Source organism: Rhineura floridana, chromosome 1 (assembly GCF_030035675.1).
Source record: "Rhineura floridana isolate rRhiFlo1 chromosome 1, rRhiFlo1.hap2, whole genome shotgun sequence".
Taxonomy (NCBI): domain Eukaryota; kingdom Metazoa; phylum Chordata; class Lepidosauria; order Squamata; family Rhineuridae; genus Rhineura; species Rhineura floridana.
Genome location: NC_084480.1, coordinates 67,559,532 through 67,580,074, shown reverse-complemented (window position 1 = coordinate 67,580,074; position 20,543 = coordinate 67,559,532). Strand labels below are relative to the sequence as shown.

The following is a 20,543-nucleotide window of genomic DNA, read 5'->3' as shown; positions in this document are numbered from 1 at the left end:
TTTTTTAAAAAGTTTTTTAAAAACTAACTTACCATTAATATGGGCAGTAACAAAGCATATAATAATTAGAGCCTATGCATAAACGAAACAGGAGACACAATCTATAGCACAGGAAATAAAATTAGTGTCACACATGTAAATAAAACAAATTCTGGACCAATAAGAAATAAGGTGCAGTTGATGAACACTTTTGATAGCAAGAGTAAGACTGTATTCAAACAGCAGTTTATTCCATTTTCTTAATGTTTCCTTACTGGAGAAGTTCTGCATTTTGTTTGATCTTTCACACAACCACTTTTAGAAATCTGGCAGAATATTGTGGAAACCTAGCACTTGTTTCCATGTTAATTGCTTCCAGATAAAATCTGGTTGAAACTCCATTAACCCAGAAAACCGTGGGAGCAAAATGTAGGGCAGTATACTAGCATACAATTCTTTTCTGCCATATTGAGGGGGAATCATGAGGGAACAGAAATGTGCATATGTGGAAAAGATAGGGAAGTAGCAACATGTCCAATTACATTCATTGTTGTGTTACACCATGCCCACTGGTGTGCATAGCCTGCTCCAAAGGGTGGCCAGGTGGGGCCCTGGCTGAGGGCCCCTGGGGCTACAGGGGCCCCTGAAGGACTCCTCCTCTCCCCTTCCACGATTTGAGGGTAGGAGCTTCAGAGCCCCCACCATTCCCTCGCTCAACCTACCTTTCTTGGCTGTGTGTGCAGTGCATGCAGCGCTGCCCTTAGCCAAGATGGTGCTGAGGTTTACCTAAGGGGCTGAAGCCTCTGCCGCCATCTTGGCTGATGTTAGCAACTGAGACAGAAGCGCTACCATGATAATTAGTAATACTAACATAATAAATCCCATATCTGAATGCAGTCTAAAATTGCAAAGCTAAATAAGGGGCTAAACTTGGATGGCTTTATTTATTTTGTTTATTTCAGCTATTTGTGTATCACTTAATCACAGAAGTTTCTCAGCTGTCTGTGTGTGTGGTGCTGCTGATCTAAGAAGATCTCTGGCATGCTCATACACATACTTACCTGGACTAAACCCTGCTGAACTCAATTACATTTACTTCTGAGAAGTCATGTGTAGAATTGCACTGTCAATAGATGGTCTTCAGGGAAGCAGGAAGTCTCTGTCTTAGCTCTGCACATGCTAACATTAATTTGATGTGTAATCTTCTCAGCAAGGAGAAAATCCTACACTTTGCCAAATAATTGAGGAAGTGAAGGAAGGTGGGAAGCATTGCACCTATTAGCCAAGTCCAGCTTAGCTACCAACCGTAAATAAGAGAAAAGGGTGAATATTGACTTCGGCATCACTTCACTGATGCCACAGTGCTGCAAAATGTAGGCTGGATCTAAAGAAGCTGTGGTGTGATATGACCTAATATATTCACCCTCTTTCAGTTCAATTCAATTCATATGTCTCTTTTCTTTAGCCTTTTACGTGGACTGCTAAGTACTATGAAGAGCAGTTGCTTTATTTATCCTCATCTTTACCCTAGTAGGTTTTCAAGCACTTCATCAACCCATGGATAAGATTTTCCTATTTATCTGTTTCCAGGCCTTTCTCTTCTAAGGTTTCCATCCTACCCCATTTCCCATCTCCCACATTTACCAAAGTAGCAGGGATGTGCAAAATGTTCCTATGTGAACATTTTCACAGTAATTCTCAGGGTTCTTCAAAGGTGGGCAAAGTGTCTCCCACACGAAAATGTATATTCATGTGGGGGGAAGGTTTGGATTGCATGTGCAATTGCATGACTCACTAATTATACTGTGATGTGGTCCAAGAGCTGGAATGGAGCTGTGGTTCACAGCAGCAGCGTGCCTGGCAACATGACTGCCATCACTTGGGAAATGAGGCTCTTAATCCCCTCAGAATGTTGCCACAAGATGACATAGCATTGTTACCATGACACTATACCAGGGGCAGTCATCTTTTTTTCTGTAAAGTGCCCTGTCAATGACACTATGTTATTATGTAGCAATATGATGGGGGAGAACTTTGATTTGGCTTGCACTTTCCAAAAACAACACAAACCAAAACACAGCCATCCTTTGATATCTACATTCATCCAAATTTTGTAATGCAGTTCTCCACTCAAGTAATCTGTAAACAAAATGCATATGCTATTGTATAGCATCCTTTCAAATGCACATATTAGTGAAAATAACATGCATAAATATATATAAGGAAATTTTTCTTTGCAAAAATGTGTCTATAAGGCAAACTTGCATCTAAAATGTTTATATTAGAAGAAAAATTGTGCAAAAAAGCTGATGAATTTTCACAAGGAATTTTTTTAAACACACAAACTGATGTGGAAATGTGGAGAACTGAAGATTGGAAAAGTGAGAAACTGAGAGAAAACTAAATTGACATATTCACCCATTCCAAATTGAAGGTGCACGGAGGGATTTTGTGCAGTGCTGCAATGCTGCAATTACTTAGTTCAGAACCTATTCACTCCTTGCCCTGCCCAATTTTGTCTAGCCATACCTGGCTATATGCCCTTTCCCCCAAATTCTGAGACCCTAAATTTCTTGTCCTAGCCAAACGTACCCCAAAAGAGCCAGCGCCTCCTCAGGAGTTGCAATCAGCCAGCCAGTTGCTATGGAATCTAAAATTCTAAATTCTAGAATGTAGATGAGGGAAAAATATGATCTACCACTGGGCCAACAGCTTCCGACTTCAGACCTCCATGAATTGAGGAGTAACAGGGATGGTGATAGAGACAGGGCTTAGGGTTTTCATTCTTGATGACATGTTAGGTTTTACGCATGAGCAGAATGCCCAAATAGGGCTATTGTGCTATTCAAAATGAAAATGTTTTTGTCCAGAAAATAAAATAGCTCCAACAGAAATATATATGAAAGGAGCTTTTGCCAGGCTGTTCTCCTGAGTAACTGCTTGCGCAAAGAAACTCTGGTCAAGAACTCATTAGTTATTTTTATTTTTCATTTCTTCATGACTTCTTGCTAAAATTACAAGGAAGAAGGAGGAGCAAATCAAACAGCCCAGAGAAATCTGATTGCCATTTCTGCTGTGAGGTTAAAAGTGCCTCACATTCCATTTTCTCCCCCAATCTTTCGAGAGCAAGCCTGCCTATGAATTTTTTTCACTCCGTTGCATTGGAAAAGCTGACTTTGACAGTAAGGGCAAGTTACTTTGGATGCATAGAGACTGATAGGGCAATAAGGTGACAGTGATCCAAAAGGAAAGCCTGGGTTAGATAAAATACCCTCATTTTCTCTCTGTGCCAGCTACTAATATTGTTATCTCCTCATAGTATCACTTAAATCTGGGCCAAAATGTCAGGTGGAAAGAGCACATTTAGCAATATTGCTTTTGGGGCCCATGCCTCAAAGACAGATGGGTCCTGACAGTGGGCTGCAAGACATCAATCTACTATTTATGTCTGGTGTTTCCTCAGGAGGAAAATGCCAAGGTGGCTCAATGAAAGCATCCGCCCTGTCTGTGTATAAGTGAACTAACATCTAACAGACACAATTGTCATGTTACTTGATGGGGAGAGGTGTTTTATGCAGTGGAAACAAAATCTCATTTATATTAATTTGGAATTATTTTCCTGGGATATATTAAAATCAAACCATACTCTTCAGTGTTTCTTAATTACTTTTACCAGGTCCTGAACTTCTTCATGATATGGTTTTGACAGAGATCCAGAAAAGTTTAATAAGGAAAAATGATTTCACAAGTGACTGACAGATTTATTTTGACACACATACCAAATTCTTTAATTATAGAAGTGCATGGAAGAGAATGTCAGTTGTTTACCATATCAATCTCTATTTACTTAGGAGGTATTTTAAATATTATCAGATAAAACACTGCTCTTTTCCCTTCCCCAACAAGTCTGAATGTTAGCTCCAAGGTTAAGCTCAAACGATGCCTAGCTTTAAAAAATTATATATTTTCAAAGTATTTCTGTTATTCAGAAATCATTTAAATAAGGATTTGAAGATTCTAATTAAAAGAATGCTTTCTGAAAAACAGCAATAAGCTTTGAAAATATTGTTGCGCGCCACCCCAATCTCTGAGTGGTGAGATTTCTAGGGGTCCCTGCGCTCGCCCTGGGTTTGGTTTCCTTGGGAAGAAGGTCAGCAGAGACTGTTGTGTCTTTATGAAATATCGTTTATTTATTTACACACATTCCAGCCTGAGCTTAGGATGGAGGGGTTCAAAGCATCAGCAGTCCAATATCCAGCTTTTCCATCAGGGTTACAGGAGGCATCCTAAAGCCATGGTGCAGAGAGCCAGTCTCTCTGCCTGCCTTTCTCCAACACAACTAACTACTCAAGCCTCTCCTAGGTGCCAGGAGACCGGGGGAAGGCTCTCCTGAAGAGTTTCAATGACAAAAGGGTCTCCCTGGCCCATTTACAAGTTGATGAGCACCTGATAGACCCATCAACCCGCCTGGCCACTCTATTAGCTTAACAAAATGAACTCATCTGACCAGCCGAGCGAGTTTCTCACCCCAAGGCACAGGATTCCAAATCAGAGGCTGGAAGGGGACTCATAGGAATTATGCATCTCATCCTCCCAAACTCACAATAATATTAATATCTTTCAATAGTGTGTAAAAAGGCTTAACTGAATGTAAATGCCTTGTGCTCTATTCACTTTCATGCCAACACCTTGAGCTTTTGCCCCTTTCCCACACTGCAAAATAGAGATTCCAACTCAAAAAGGGAATGTCTATCCATATTATATATAATATTTCTATAGCATAGAGTTCATGTGAAATCCATACATATTTTCACTGCAAGGTTAAAGGGAGATTCAACAGGATATTGATCTCCATTGGCAACTTGTATGTCTCCAAGCACAAATCAAAAGTACTTGATCTAAATGCAGATTAAATGATTTGGAGCCAGAATATCCAAAAATCCCATGTGAATCTGTCTTGTTACTGAGGTCATTTATAGAGGCTTCACTCTGGAAGCCCCTGCCTTCTTCTGAGGTAAGGCTGGTGGTTAACAGAGAGACAGAGACTCTTCCCAATTGTGACACCTCAGTTATAGAATTCCCTTCCCATTTTCATATGCTTCATATGCAATCTGTTAGTTTTCAAATGGCACCTAGAAATTATTTTGGGCATTTAATGGTGCTGCTCCTTTTATAAGCTTTTAGAGCTATGATGATTTTAAATCTGGGAGGCTGTATCCTTTCCTACAGACCCTCTCAGGTGTTAAGATGAGCAGAGAGGGCCTTCCTGGTAGTTCTGCTGCCCTCAGAAGTTTGGGGGAGGGTGGCCCGGGAGAGGGCATTCTCTGTGGCAGTTCCTATGGTGTGGAATTCCCTCCCCACAGAGGTGCATCTGGCATCTTCCCTGTACAGTTTTCGGCGAATGCTGAAGACACACCTCTTTGCCCTGGCCTTTGACACTTGAGGTGTATGTGTTCAGGACCCACCCAATTCCTGTGAAAGTAATGTGTGTTAATTGTTTTTAAAAAAATTAAACTGTTGTAACTTGCCCTGGGATCTGCTGGTGAAGGGTCAGATGATGATGCTATAGTTGCACTGTTTGGAATGTTATTTGCTATTTTGTTGCCGTGCTTTTACATCTAATCATCTAAAAAATGAAAAGATGATACAAATATTTTAAGAAAATAGGCAGATTAAATGGTTAAATGGAAGAAAGAGCAATAAAGACTTTGTGGCATTTTTGTAAAATTTTCTTTATTAAAAAATATACATGCAGCACATAACTGGAGGCTGTCAGACCCCTACTCTGGGTCTGGTCTCATAATGGATCTCTCACACTGGCCCCAGCACAGGTCTCTCATGATCCACTACTAGGTGCCACCACCTGACACTGCGTAATGCAGTACTGCCCTGAGACTGTGCCTTAGTCTCCTCCACAGATTGCTACGTAGTGTCTGGGTGCACTTACAGGACACAACCCCCCTGTATCTTTCTGCCTTTAAAGATTACAGCCCTGGGTTGCTCTGGATACCTGCTGCTGTTACACTATCCCTTCACTGCTGCTATCATTGATACTGTTCCTAGCTTTGGTATTTGCTCTGCCCACCCTTCTGGTCTGTAATATCCCAGCCAAGGATCAGGCATATTGTTAAACCAAAACTATTTATTTATTAACACAAGGAATAAACAAGATTACTTTAAGTTCAGACAACATGCATGTGGTTACATATAATAGTTTTTCTCTTTATATCTCTTAGTCCTCAGATCTGCCTCACTACCCTCCTAAAAACAAATCCACCCCTCCAAAACGCAGAAGCAACAACAACCAACCCAACTGTCATTCTCTCATTTATACCTTCAATCACCCAGACGCTCAGCCAATCACCACTCAGCATTCCTCAACATTCCAACACATGTACTCCCCCCTCTCACTCACTCTGCTTACCACATTTACCCTACAAAACCAACACTTACCATAATTACTGTACAGCATTTACAGGGGCATCACAGAGGCAAACAGCAGGTGCTCATACACAGCAACAGATCTGCTACCCTGCATCATATCCCTAGAGAGGGAGGTCTTGTTCATCCAAGATGCCTTCAGCCAATTCATAGTTCTCCTTATGCCTCTTGTTGGGGGGCAGATGTCATGTTCTTTCAACATGAGAGGGGATCATGGGATTATGCTGCATAACCCTGTCCCCTCCAACCAATGCATATGCTGGCCACATAGTCAGCAGCTATGGAAAGAGGTCCTACACCCATATTCACTGGCATGTATAGAGAGAGCTCTTTCATGTGAGAGTGGCCAATCTGGATGCCTTCCTCTCATGTTGGAGCTCCACATGCATACACCAATATGCAAATACATATTTCACATTACCGCCAGGTAACTGGTCAGTAGAAAGCATGGGAGGTGTGCACATCGGCAGGTGGCATATGAAGCATGACCTTTAATAATTCTTTCAACACATTGAGGGGGGTATCAAACAAACTCCTGTTTGTCTCTTCCCGATTGCTAGGGTGTTTTTTTTCATAAGCATGAAATATACACACCTTACATTCACAAACCTGAAGCCTGAGTTCATCATCTGAGGCCCTTCTCCATGTGTCCCTTCTTAGGGAGGTGCGTAGGGAGGCAGCACAAGAACAGGCCTTCTCAACGGTGGCTCCACATCTGTGGAATGCTCTCCCCAGGAAGGCATGCCTGACACCATCACTGTCTGTCTTTAGGTGCCAGGTAGACACATTTTTTTCACCCAGGCCTTTGGAGTTTAATTTTCTGTTGTTTTACTCAAGTTGGGGAGGAGTTAATTTTTGTTTTTATGTAGTCGGAGTGTTTTAAGATGTTTTTATTCTTGTTTTTATATTTTTTTAATGTTACAAGTCACTTTGAGTTTTCAACTTGGAAAAAAGCAAATAATAATAATAATAATAATAGTTGTTGTTATCACCCAATATTCCCAGTTGGAAATGGGTATGTATTCAAAGACAGAGAGATTCCCAACTATCTTCTAGCCAATTGCTTCCATCAGCTGACCATTGTGGGCTATATTATACAACAATTTTCCTAATATAGCCAGCAGCTATAATAATATTTTGAGAAGAAGAGTATTTTAATATTCTTTGAATATTTTTGTTAGCCATTCAAAGAGTAGACTTTCTGTCATCAACTGAGAAGAACTGTACTTAACCATTTCAAGCCAGAGCGGTGCCTTAAGGCACAGAATTGAGGCTGTACCTATAGGAACCATTGCTACAAATGCTGTGTCAACAACCATAAAGTGTTTAAGACCAGGAAACAGAAATTTAACAAGGGTTTTCTGGGTTTTAAGCCTCCCTCTGAAAGTGTCAGGGTTGATTTTTATATGTTTCAGCTGGTTTCAATTGCTTTGTGTGGTGTTTGAGTGGCAAGACATCTCATTCAGTGGTTCACCATACACATGAGATTATCAGTGCACTATGTGAGCTTTTGATCTTGAACAGCTATGGTGCTTTTCATGAAAACTACCCCCCCCCCAGTCTATTTGTAGTTAACAACTTTTTCTGCAAAATACAGGCTTTGCAAGAATAATTGTTTATTTTGTAGGATTAGAATTCAAGGGCCCTTTTTTATGATATGTTCCTAAGTAGGGATGTGTGCAGACAGCAATTTCCATCCCATGCTGGGTTTGTTGCCATCAGTACTGTTTCTGTTCCAATATAGTTTGGCTTCTTCTAAAACCTACATTATTCATCTTACTCTCTGCTGTGGCCAAAACTTAATTAATTAATTATGTAATTAATTTCAATGGAAGGGAAACATCAAAACATGGAATTATTTACATAACAGTTGTGGAGTAAAAGAAAGTGAATACTGCTAGCTTTTGCTGATATGATTTCCATTCCTGAACTCTGAGGAACATGCAAACTGCAGGAATTTCTGCTCCCATTTCCAACATAATTTTTCAACATCCCTAGTCCTAAGGCAGTGTGGTATTTCCTCAAAATAAAGGAAAAGAGACTTCATGTTCTACTGTCATTGTTCCCCTTTATATTATGTGGTGCAGAAGTGTGATTCCCCATCCATCTACGTCACAGGCTTGGTTTTAATTTGCCTTGTAACATGCCATAATATAATAAAATATTCCAGGTCCAGATATCTTGACCTTGTTAGTTGGCTCTGATATCAGTCGTTGTCCCAACATCCCCCGTCCAACATGTCGAGGATATCTGCACAAACGAACCCAATCAGGAATCCTGAAGGGATGGAGGAAGAGATGGTTTGTGCTAAAACATAATGGCTGCCTCTACTACTACAAACATAAAAAGGTAATGCATGTTTAATTATCTTGACTATAACATAGGGGATTTGTATTCTCAAATCTTGCAGATTTTATATAGGAGTGTTGGTTGACTTATGTAGATATGCTACCAAAGACAGCCTTTGGGTATGGAGAAATTGGACAGAAAGTGCAGAAACGGATATGGGGAATGTGGTGCCCTCCAGAAGTTTTTGAATTCAAACTCCCATCAGTCCCAGCCATTATAGCCAATGGCCAGAGAAGATGGAAATTTTAGTCCTACAACTTCTGGAGGGTAATAGAATTCCCCATTCCTGCTTTAGAGCAATCTCGGCTGGTCTAGTCTTGTTTGACGGATATGGATGCAACTTTAGCATGCACATAGTGTTTTTGTTTTAAAAGATAACATTAGGTTCGTAGCAACTTCATAATTCTCTTAGCATTCAATTAAATTACATGAGTTGGTTTGGTGCAAAAGGATTAAGATTATATAATATGGTCTTGCATGCAGAAGGTACCAGCTTCAGTATCTGCCATCCACAGGTTAAAAGGGTCTCTAGTGGATGAACTGGATAAGATTTCTTTGCCTGATCTCTCAAAATTCTCCTGCTTGTCAGAATAAACAATAGTAAGCTAGATAGGCAATGCTCTTTCTAAGTAAATTTCGTATGTTCCTGCTACAATTTATAATATGAATGTTCTGTGCAGCTGCACTGAAGTCCTAGGACACTTGGTAAATTAATTAATCTGCTATGGAATCAGACAAAAATGTGAATTTCTGTGGCTGTATTCAAACATTATGATAAAACCATAGTTTATCATGAAGGGAATGAACCTGTGTGAGCCATGGGCTTGCACACTCCTCCAGTCCCCCTTCTTCCCTGGCATGGCTGTAAGTAACAGTTTGGAAGCTTTCACTTCCATTTTAGCTTAACCATGACTTGTCATGCCATCTGAACCCAACAAAATGTGGTTAATCTTAACTATGGTTCATTTGAACAAGTCAGCTATAAGCCATTGAAGCTGGCTTGTTTGAACACATGGGGGTTCAAACTTAATACTAATCTGTGGGTAACTGAAAATGGAGAGCATAACCTCAAGGATCACTCAGACTTGTTCTGTCATGATGAACCATGGTTTCTTATGGTGTCTGATTGCATTCAGTATATCTGCCTGCTGCTGTGGAACACTATACGGCTTTAATGAGCTGCCAGTTTTGAATCAAATTCTGCTCTTTGTGGATGAATCAAGGATGCAGCTGTGCAAGTACTGCAGAGGCCATCTTCATAAACATTATCACAGAGATACTTCCCACAATTTCTACCCCAAATTTAATAATATCCTAAAATTTAATTAGAGCTTCAGAAATGTAGGAATAAAAAGGGAGTGGAGTCAGAGTTTCTTCCAAATTTACAAATATTTGTGCACTTCCCCCAATGTGTGTTGTGGTTTAAGGGCAGTTTTGAGCCCTCTTCAAATGTTTATTTCCCCCCAGCTTCACTCAGGAGCAGACCTGAAGCTTCCACACTCTATCCCCACCCTTTATGTACTCCTCTGTCCATGGGGAGAAGTGAATGACTGAAAATACTGCATTTATTTGAACATGGGATCTCCACTAATCCTGGCCACATTCACACCATATGTGTATTCCACTTCAACCAGTCATGACTTTCCCCAAAGAATCCTTAGAATAGTAGTTTATGAAGGGTGCCGAGAGTTGTTAGGAGATCCCTATTCCTTTACAGACCTGCAATTTCCAGTGTTCCCTGGGAAGAGATGACTGACTGGTATACCACTTTGAGAATTATAGCTCTGTGAGGGGAATAGGGGGTCATGACTATTGTGGAATAATACTGGAACAAAAGCATGGTGTGAATGTAGCCCCGGCTTCCTGCAGAATCCTTGGAAGTGTAGTTGGTGAAGGATGCTGAGAGTTGTCGGGAGACTCCTTATTCCCCTGACAAGAGCTACAGTTCTCAGAGTTCCCTGTGAAGAGGAACTGACTATGATAAATGTATGGTGTGAATGTGGCCGCAATATGATGACAACTCAGGGATGTAGAACCTTGTTTTTTCTGTTGAGGGATCATTCCCTTGGAGGTAATCTGTCAAGAGTTGCATGCTGGCAGTGGTTGTGATCAAAGTCATCAGTGGATGGATCTCCCCCCCCCATTCTCTCTTTCTGATATCCCCCCTCCTCTCTTACACACACATATTTCATTCATTGGGCTGCTAGGAGAGGAACAGATCTCTCTTGCCAGAGGTCAGAACAGATCCGGTACAGATGGCTTCCTCCATCCCCAATCCTTACATTACTCCATCTGTCTCCCCACTCCCATTTTTCACTTCCCACCTCCTTTCCCTCTGAGCTCTCACTACCCACATGAAATTAGGCCAAATGCCACATAATGTTTGCCTAAGAGCAGAAGACTCCCCAACCCTGATTAAAAGGACCTAATCTCATAGGATCAAAAAGGATCCCATCTTCATATAAACATATATTCTACCTGCAGTAAGGTGCAAGCAAAAGGGATCATCCAAGCCTGAGATCTATTCTTCTCTTTTGGGATGCAATCTGGGGAATAAAAGAAATAAATTTAAAACAGTCCTTTGTTTTATTTTTAATGTATTGATTGATTGTGTAATATCTATTGATTGGTTTTATAAACTTGATTTCATAAAACGTAGCCTAAAGCAAATGATATCTATAAAGTTATTGCTTTGTCAAACATTTTATCATTATAGTATTTTTGCCTGAAAATGAGCAGCAGTTGTACAGACCTCAGGAAAGCAGCCTGAACTTTTACATACATTGTTTCCTTGTTTGTTTTCTTTATTCATAGAAAATTTTATTCCTCTAACCCAACAATGTCATGAAATTTAAGAATAAATTAGTTTGCTTTTGGCATTGAGTACCCATCTTGTATTTACTCCCTTGAAGGTTCAATGTTAATTTCAAACTGGATCCAGCAGGTGGAGAACTCTGATCAGGGATATTTTTGAAAGTGCTGGGAAAAGTCAATGTGTGTGTTCTAAAATGAGATTTATCAGAACTGAGTGCAGTTTAGCTCACTTAGCCATCTATTGAAACAGGGGATGGGTGTAATTGGGAAGAGCCGTTGCTCAGAAGTAGAGCATCTGTTTTGCATGCAGATGGCCTAACATTCAATCCCAGCATCTGCAGGTAGGGCTGGGAGAGATTCCCTACCTGAAATCCTGGACAGACACTGCCAGATAGCGTAGGCAATACTAAGCTAGACTGACCAATAGTCTGATGTGGAATAAGGCAGCTTCCTATATTCCTAACTGAATCTAGACTTTTAAGATATATCCAGATTATTACCTCTTTTCAGTGTGTGTGAGAGAGATAAAATTATTTTTCACTCTTTTTGCATACAAGTAGATTGTTAATCAGGCCACTGATGTGTCACCTAATCTAAAGAGTATGTTAAACATTAAAAGTTAACTTCTTCACCTAGTCTAGAGTACCAGTTCCAAAGAGTATAGAATATGATCCTTCACCTACACAACATCTGCTTTATATGTGCTTGCAGTGAAAGAGGCTTGACCACATGCAAATATTCATTTTTAGAAAGCTCAAGACACCACTACTTTATGCTGTTCTGATTATTGTGTCTGACAGAATATGAAAAAGGGGTAGAAACAAATAGTCACATTGCTCTAAACTGTAAAATAGGTTTCTAGCCAGCAAGCAACAAGATAGTCAGGAAAAGACCATGTACTTCATCAGCACAGCAGTGGGCCACTCAGACAATCTAGGTCAATAAACCCTAGTCTTATAAACTATTCATAGATTGTTTAGCCTGATTATTGCCAGAGGACATTGGTTCTCTTAAGATGTCTATCTTATTATGTCTATCTATTCCTCTGTAAGTCTGGTGCCCCTAATCCAGCAAGTGTGAGTGGTATACACAAGCAAGCTTCCCTTCCATATAGGCACATGTACATCACCTGCCAGATAACATCCCCATGTTCAACTAGCTACTGTGTATCCCTTGTTGGATGCCCTTAGCAAGCAATCAGAGCTGCACTTTGAATTGTATTTTATAGTGGGGATCATTGTGCACATAACAACCATCTATGGTTTATCATTACCTCTGAATGGAAGCATGGTGTCACTGACCTTAATCAACCTACTATTCTACAAGTCAAGAGGGCATTTTTGAGAACAGCCAGCAAAGACAGTGGGAAAATCCCACTGGAATTCAGTAGGTTGTAAATTATAGAGGGCTAACTGACTGAGAACTTAAGAAGAGCCCTGCAAAATCAGACTAAAGATTTATCTAGGCCAACATTCTGTTCACACAGCAGCCAACCAGATGCCTATAGGAAGTCGAGAAGAACATGAGCAGAACAGCACTCTCCCTCCTGTGCTCCCTGTCAACTGGTATTCAGAGGAATACTGCTAGTGAGGGTAATAGATAGCCATTGTGACTATATAGCCTAATATCATAACATTTAATTCTTTGTATTAATTTCCCATATGTATTTCACTTGCTGTTTTTTTCCCTTATGACTGAACAAACTGCTGACACAAGGCTGATAGAGAGAGAGAAAGCCTTTAAAATTATCTTCATATCTAACATTGCATTCAGAGCCCAGTTTCTATTAAAGAAATCATTGGCTTACTGGGCTTGGATCTTTCACATTGTTTCACTCTGTGATGGAGCATTCAGGCCCTTCTTCTTTCAAGCCCGTGTATTCATTGCTAAGTCTAAGTGCTTTATATAAAAGGCTTAACTATAAATAGATTTAGGTCTGAGCTATTCCTCCTAGAGGTACAATGTGCATTTGCTGTTTATTCTAACAGAGAGCTTTATCCACCACAGGCAGAAAGTCACCCCCATTCTTTATAACCAGCCTACAATCTGATTTCATTTGCAGAGCCTCGATGAAGCCCATTGTCAGTGGATATATTTGCTAATTAAACAATACTGTTCTATCTAGGCTCTAACCCACAAAAGCTTATGTCATAATAAATCTGCTAGTCTTTAAGGTTCCATGGCACTCTTTGAGACATCCTTTGTATTTCTCTTATTTGTGAATGATGAATTTCTTTCCAGATGGAAAGCACAAATTACAGTTTGTATGCCAGGGAGTTGCATGCCCTGGTCGAGAGAGCAAATGGGCATAGGACAACATTATGCTGGAGTTCCTCTTATTTCCCCTTGAGCCATCCATCAGGAAGTGGGACCACTCAATCTAGGCCCCTGTGGGTTGGGAGCTCACAGGCATTGTGAGCCACTATTTCAAGGAAATTATTTGGGTAACGCAAGGAAATGAGGAGGGCAGAGGCAAAGTGGCTTGTGGTGTTGATGTCACCTGATCCTGAAATGATGGATCATGTGGCCACATGAGGCTTGCTAGTGTTCTTCACTGGATATTTTATTTATTTATTTAATTAATTTATACCCAGCCCTTCCTCCAAGGAGGAGCCCAGGCCGGCAAACAAAAATCTAAAACATCTTAAAAGCTAAAGGCTTTAAAACATATTAACACAAAAATCTTTTAAAAAATCTTTTAAAACATTTTAAAAAGCAATTCCAGCACAGATGCAGACTGGGATAAGGGCTCTACTTAAAAGGCTTGTTGAAAGAGGAAGATCTTCAGTAGATGCTGAAAAGATGATGCCTGTCTAATATTTAAGGGGAGGAAATTCCAAAGTATCAGTGCCACAACACTAAAGGTCCACTTTCTATGTTGTGTGGAAGGGACCTCCTGATAAGATGGTATCTGCAGGAGGCCCTCACCAGCAAAGCATCAGTGATTGACTGGATATATAAGGGGTAAGACAATCTTTCAGGTACCCTGGTCCCAAGCTGCATACGGCTTTGTACACCAAAACCAGAAGCTTGAACTTAGCCTGATAGCAAAAGGGCAGCCAGTGCAATTCTTTCAGCAGCAGGGTGACATGTTGGTGATACCTTGCCCCCGTAGGTAGTCTTGCCACCACATTTTGCACCAGCTGCAACTTCAGGACCAACCTCAAGGGCAGCCACACAGAGCGCATTACAGTAATCCAGCCTGGAGGTTACCAGTGCATGCACAACAGTGGTCAGGCTGTTCCAGTCCAGAGACGGCCTCAGCTGTCTTACCAGCCAAAGCTGGTAAAAGGCACTCCTAGCCACTGAGGTCACCTGGGCCTTTAGCGACAAAGAAGGATCCAGGAGCACCCCCGGATTATGAATCTGTTCTGTGAGAGGGAGTACAACCTCATCCAAAGCAGCAATTGACCAATTATCCAACTTGGGAACCCACAGCGCCTCTGTGTTGCTAGGATTCAGATCCAGTTTATTGGCCCTCATCCAAGCCTACCACCAAGTCCAGGCACTGGTTAATGGCTTGCACAGCCTCTCCTGATTCAGATGTTACAGAGAAATAGAGCATCAGCATCAGATACCTTGCCCCAAATCTCCTGATAACTGCTTCCAAGGGCTTCATATAGATGTTACACAGTATTGGGGTCAAGATGGAACCCTGTGGCACCCCACAGCACAACTACCAGGGGGCTGAAAGACAATCACCCAATACTATTCTCTGAAAACAACCCTGGAGAGAGGATTGGAACCACTGTAAAATAGTGCTGCTGATACCCATCACACCAAGTCGGCCCAGAAGCATACCATGGCTAATGATATCAAAAGCCACTGAGAGATCAAGTAAGAATAACAGGGCCACACTTTGCCCTGTCTTCTCCCGATAAAGGTCATCCATCAGAGCGACTAAAACCAATTCAGTCCCATAACCAGGCCTGAACCCAGATTGGAATGGGTCAAGATAATCTGCTTCATCCAAGAGTACTTGAAATTACTATGCCACAACCCTCTTGATCACCTTTCCTAAAAAGGGAGTATTTCTGACTGGGTAGTAGTTGTCACAAACCAATGTATCTAGGGTAGGCTTTTTCAGGAGCTGTCAGTTCACCGCCTCTTTCAGGGTTGCTGGGACCACTCCTTCTAGTAAAGACCCGTTGACCATACCCTAGATCCACTCAGTCATACCCTCTCGGCAAGCTCTAATAAGCCAAGAAGAGCAAGGGTTGAGAAGACGTGTTGCTGGCCTCATTGTTGTGAGCTCCTTGTTTGTGTCATCAGGCCTCATCAACTGTAACTGATCCCAAGAACTTGCAGCAGATGTTGCACTGTACAATTCACTGGGGACTATAGTAGTTGTGGATGGGGTGTGAAGATTGCTCAAAGTGCCTTGCAAACAATTTGCAGTGGGCTTCTGAAGAATCTAAAACTCCATTGCCTGGAGTTGATATTAACAGACCCCTGACAGTATGAAAAAGCTCCACTGAATGGCTACTTGAGGATGCACTGGAGGCAGAGAAGCTGGCCTTCTTCGCTGCCCTCACCGTCACACAGTAGGCATGGTTATGATGTTTTACCCATAGGCCACTGTTAAGATATTTTGTGACTCTTAGCAGAAAAGGGACCACTGGAAATGATGTCTTGTAATGGATGGATGACCTTTCTTGTAATTGATAGAGTACTTTTATTGGGAGAGGGACAGAGGAAATGCGACCCTGTTACTCTTCCTTGATTTTCTTCTGTGGGAGTCAGAGGCACTGTGAGTCCACTCCTATCTACAAAGACAGTCTAAGAGGGTACCAGTTTTGGAGGTCCCCATCAGTTATACTGTGGGGTACCACAAGGAACCATTTTGCCTCCAATGCTATTTAACTTCTATACCAGGGATACACAACCTTAGGCTTAGGGGCCAAATGTGGTCCTCCAAGCCTCTCTAACTGGCCCTCAGGACTCTCCCCAGGCCACACACCCTTCTCAGCCACACCCCTCACCAACCCTGCTTTGCATCCACCTTGAGTTTGTTTGCTGTGGACTCTGGATGGGGGATAAAGAGGGATATGTGAGTGTGTAGAAACTAGCCTACATTTCAAAGGCAAAATTCACATTCATGCTCTACCCAATTTTGTCTCTGGCTCCTTCCACCATTTGCCTGGGATGTGCCCAGAAAGGAATGTGGCCCTTGGGCTGAAAAAGGTTCCCCACCTCTGATCTAGTTGGAGCTGTTGAGAGTGGTCCTTAGCAGATTCGGAGCATGGTGTCATCAGTATGCTGATGATACCCAGCTCTGTTTCTCTGCTACAGCTGACTCAGATGTGGCACTGCAAGTCCTGGGCCAGTGTCTGGACATGGTGGTGGGCTGGATGAGGTCCAAGAAGCTGAAGCTAAGATGGTAGTCCTGTGGGTGGATAGTTCCCATGTCAAGGAAGTGGGGAATGTGCCTGTTTTGGACAGGGTTACAGTCTCCCTGAAGGAATGGATACATAGTCCGGGGTGCTTCTTGATTCATCTTTGTCCCTGGTAACCTCAGTGGCTAGGAATGCCTTTTGCCAGCTTCAGCTGCTGTACCAGCTATGAGTGTTCTTGGATCACTGTAGCCTAGTACAAAGACTCATTTATAGGTAACTCAGGATTTGACTATTGCAATAGGGTCTATGTGGGGGTGACCTTAAAGGTGCTTCATAAGCAGGAGCTGGGGTAAAATGCAGGAGCTAAGTTGTTAAGCAGAGCATCCTAACAACCTAACCAACTTAAGAAAAGGTTGTTTAATACCTCCCATAGAAACCTGCCCATTCTTTAAGATCTTTGGAGGAGACCCTGTTCATTATGCTGTGGCCTATAGAGGTTCATCTCATGGCAACTTGGAGAAGGGCCTTCTCCACTGTGACCTCCAGCCTATGGAATGACCTCCTCCCCTGAGTTATGGCAGGCACCTACTGTAGTGAACTTCCACCTGCTGTTAAAAACATATTTCCTAATTCAAGTTTTCCCTGGCCTTTGATACTATTTGAACAATATCTGGCAACTACAATAGTCATGCATTGTAGTTACTGGATTCTTTGTTGCTTCTGCTGCTTAACTTACTTTTATTTTTTAAATTGTTTTGTACTGATTTGTTTTATTTTACACCACCTTGGAATTATTTTAATGAGAGTCGATATATAAATATTTTAAATAAATGGTTTAACAAAGATGTCTCTGTGATGTTCCTGTATTAATGTATATATGGTAAGTGCTGTTTGTATAGAAGATATGTGGTAAGTGGAATGAAAGAGGAGGGGGGAGTAAATGAGCAGTAGAATGCTGGATGATTGGCTGAGTGTTTGGATGGCTGAGAGTATAAATGGAAGGATGACAGTTGAATCTGGGGGGACGTGAGTGGGTTGCTTGAGAGGTGTTTGGTGGACGTTAGTGGGTTGTTTTAGTGGAGTTTGGAGGTGGGTGTGAGTTGGTGTATGTCAGGAGAGTGTGGAGAAAGAGGGAGGTGGAGTTCGGATTAGTAATAAGTCAAATATCACAGTAATAGATGAAACCATAAGCTTGTAGATCATTATCAAAGTTATCTTGTTATTAATGTTATTTAATAAATACTATTTTGGTTTACCGGAGGCCTGATCCTTGGCTGGGGTTTCACAGACCAGAAGGGAGGGTAAGGTAATAACCAAGGCTGAAGGGAAACAGTAACAAATGGTGGCAGCGGTGAAGAGGAGAAGATAACATTATAAGTATCCAGAGCAACCCCGAGTTATGAGTTATCTGCATTGATACAAGGGGGTTGGGAACAGCATAGGCACGCAGTCACGAATGTAACCGGATAGAGAGACTCAGGCAAGGTCTCTGGGAACATTGGTTGTAGAACGTGACTGGTGGTGCTGTCTAGCAGGGGGATCTATTGAGATCTGTGCTAGAGCGGAGACAGAAACCATAAAAAAGGACAGTCCGGACTGGTGGAGTCCCTGGTGGTGCCTAGTGAAAGGCAGTAGCCACGAGCAGGTAGGAACCTGACAGGGAGAGCCAGGGAAGGGCGTCACAGTCTCCTATAGCATATTCTCACATTCAAGTTATTGAGAGAGAGCAAGAATTATCCTCTGAAAATTATCACATAAACTCACCAATTGTATTTTATAAAGAGATTTGCCTTTCCATGCCCACATCTGATGGCACATGTTTACATCACTTGATAAAGATTAAATGCTTTAACTTCCTTTTCATATTTGTAATCAAGGTGGCCAAAGCATCTGTAGTTCAGTTCACATATAACAACAATCCATGGGTTGCCATTATATGAACAGCCCTCTGCTTGCACACTTCCTCCTCTGTCCCCCTGCCCTTACACACTGTCCCCCTGCCCTTACACATTCTAGTTTATGGAGTTAACTTCTGCTTCCTTGGAAATCATAGTTTGCCATTGCATCCAAACTGACAAACTATGGTTTGTGCAAGTCCTCCAAGCTAGGGCTGCAAACCAGGACACAGGTATAGATCATATGATGGGAAACTATGGTTTGAGAGCAGATGTGAACTATCCAATTAGTTCAGCTCTTTCAGTGCATGTTTATTATTTTTATTTATTTTATTTATTTATTAGATTTATATCCCGCCCTTTCTCCCAGTAGGATGGAATATATGGATAGAATATGAGTCTAAATCAGAGATGGGGAAATTGTGGCCCTCCAGATGTTGTTGTACTACAACTCCCATTATGTCTGACCATTTGGTCATGCTGGCTGGAGCTGATAAGAGCTGAAGTCCAACAACTTCTGGAAGACCATAGGTTTCCTGTCGGTAATCCAAATGGTGTTAGTGATTGTGAATACAAAATGAGATGGTGTCTATTATTCCAGACTAAAAAGGATCTGACCTGGCTTATGTATCCTTATATAAACTGTGGAACATTTCTGCTTCTCTGTCTCTAATGGCTCATGCATCTTCCTGAATATTTTGCAATTCTGTGTATAGATGACTTTTCTGATAGCACAGCTAGAATGGGGGAGGTCTACAGTGGATCCGCATTTCTGCTTATTCTCTGGCCAAGTTCCTCCACCTCTGGTATTACCACCACCATGGTATCGGCAGAGTTTACAACAGATGGTGGATGAGAGCACAGAATATAATGTGGTAATGACTCAGAGATGAGAAATCATCATACCTCAAATAAAGCAGGCTATGTGCCTATTTTAGAGAAGACAGCCCTCTATTTGAAGGGTTGGCTGGTCCAAGATGCAGAATAATAATAAACAGGGATCTGTACAGCAGAGTCTGTGACCACAGAGCAGCTGATCATAGTCTTTTCCACTATGGCAAGATATTTTATATTTCTGTTTGTTTATAGTACTATACACTTGTGTCTATAGATATAAATTACCATATGCATTTTTTTATTTTTGCAAATAGCTGTCTTGTTTTTTATGATGTATTTGCTCAGTTTTTGCCATACAAATGGCAACTCTAAGCCCAGGGTGAAATTTGGGGCCTACTTTGACAAAGTTTGGTATTATGATTGACAGTCTAGTGTGAAAAGTAGGTTGTGTCACAATTGGTCTATCCTTAATCATAAAAGTGGCAGTGATGCTTCATGACAACAGTAAGAAAAAAATAGGATAATGAGAAACTAGGCCAGTAGACACAGAGTTGAAATTGAATCTGGGAGATCTGGGTTGTAAGTCTGATGGACTCACTCTGTAGCTTTGGCAAGGCATTTTTTCCTCATCAGTCTTGCTGGTTTGGTTTGGGTATAACAGAAACCCATAATTTGTTTGAATGTTAGAACCTAAGCCTGCCCACAAACTGTGGGTTGCTTGGGGTTGAAACACCAGGATCTACAACCACAATTTGAAGCTGACTTGAAAACCTCTATTTTGAACCACAGTTTCAAGCTGATCTGCAAAACACTGTTTCCTGTTATGTCTGAATTCAAGAACCATTGACAAACCACAGTTAGGGCCATTATTCTGCCTCAAGAGGCCACTGAA

At 41.5% G+C, this 20,543-nt stretch overlaps 1 pseudogene; it reads left to right on the top strand.

The window, feature by feature from the left end:
• LOC133376554 (uncharacterized) overlaps positions 1–20,543 on the top strand; it is a 58,779-nt pseudogene that overhangs the window by 22,117 nt on the left and 16,119 nt on the right.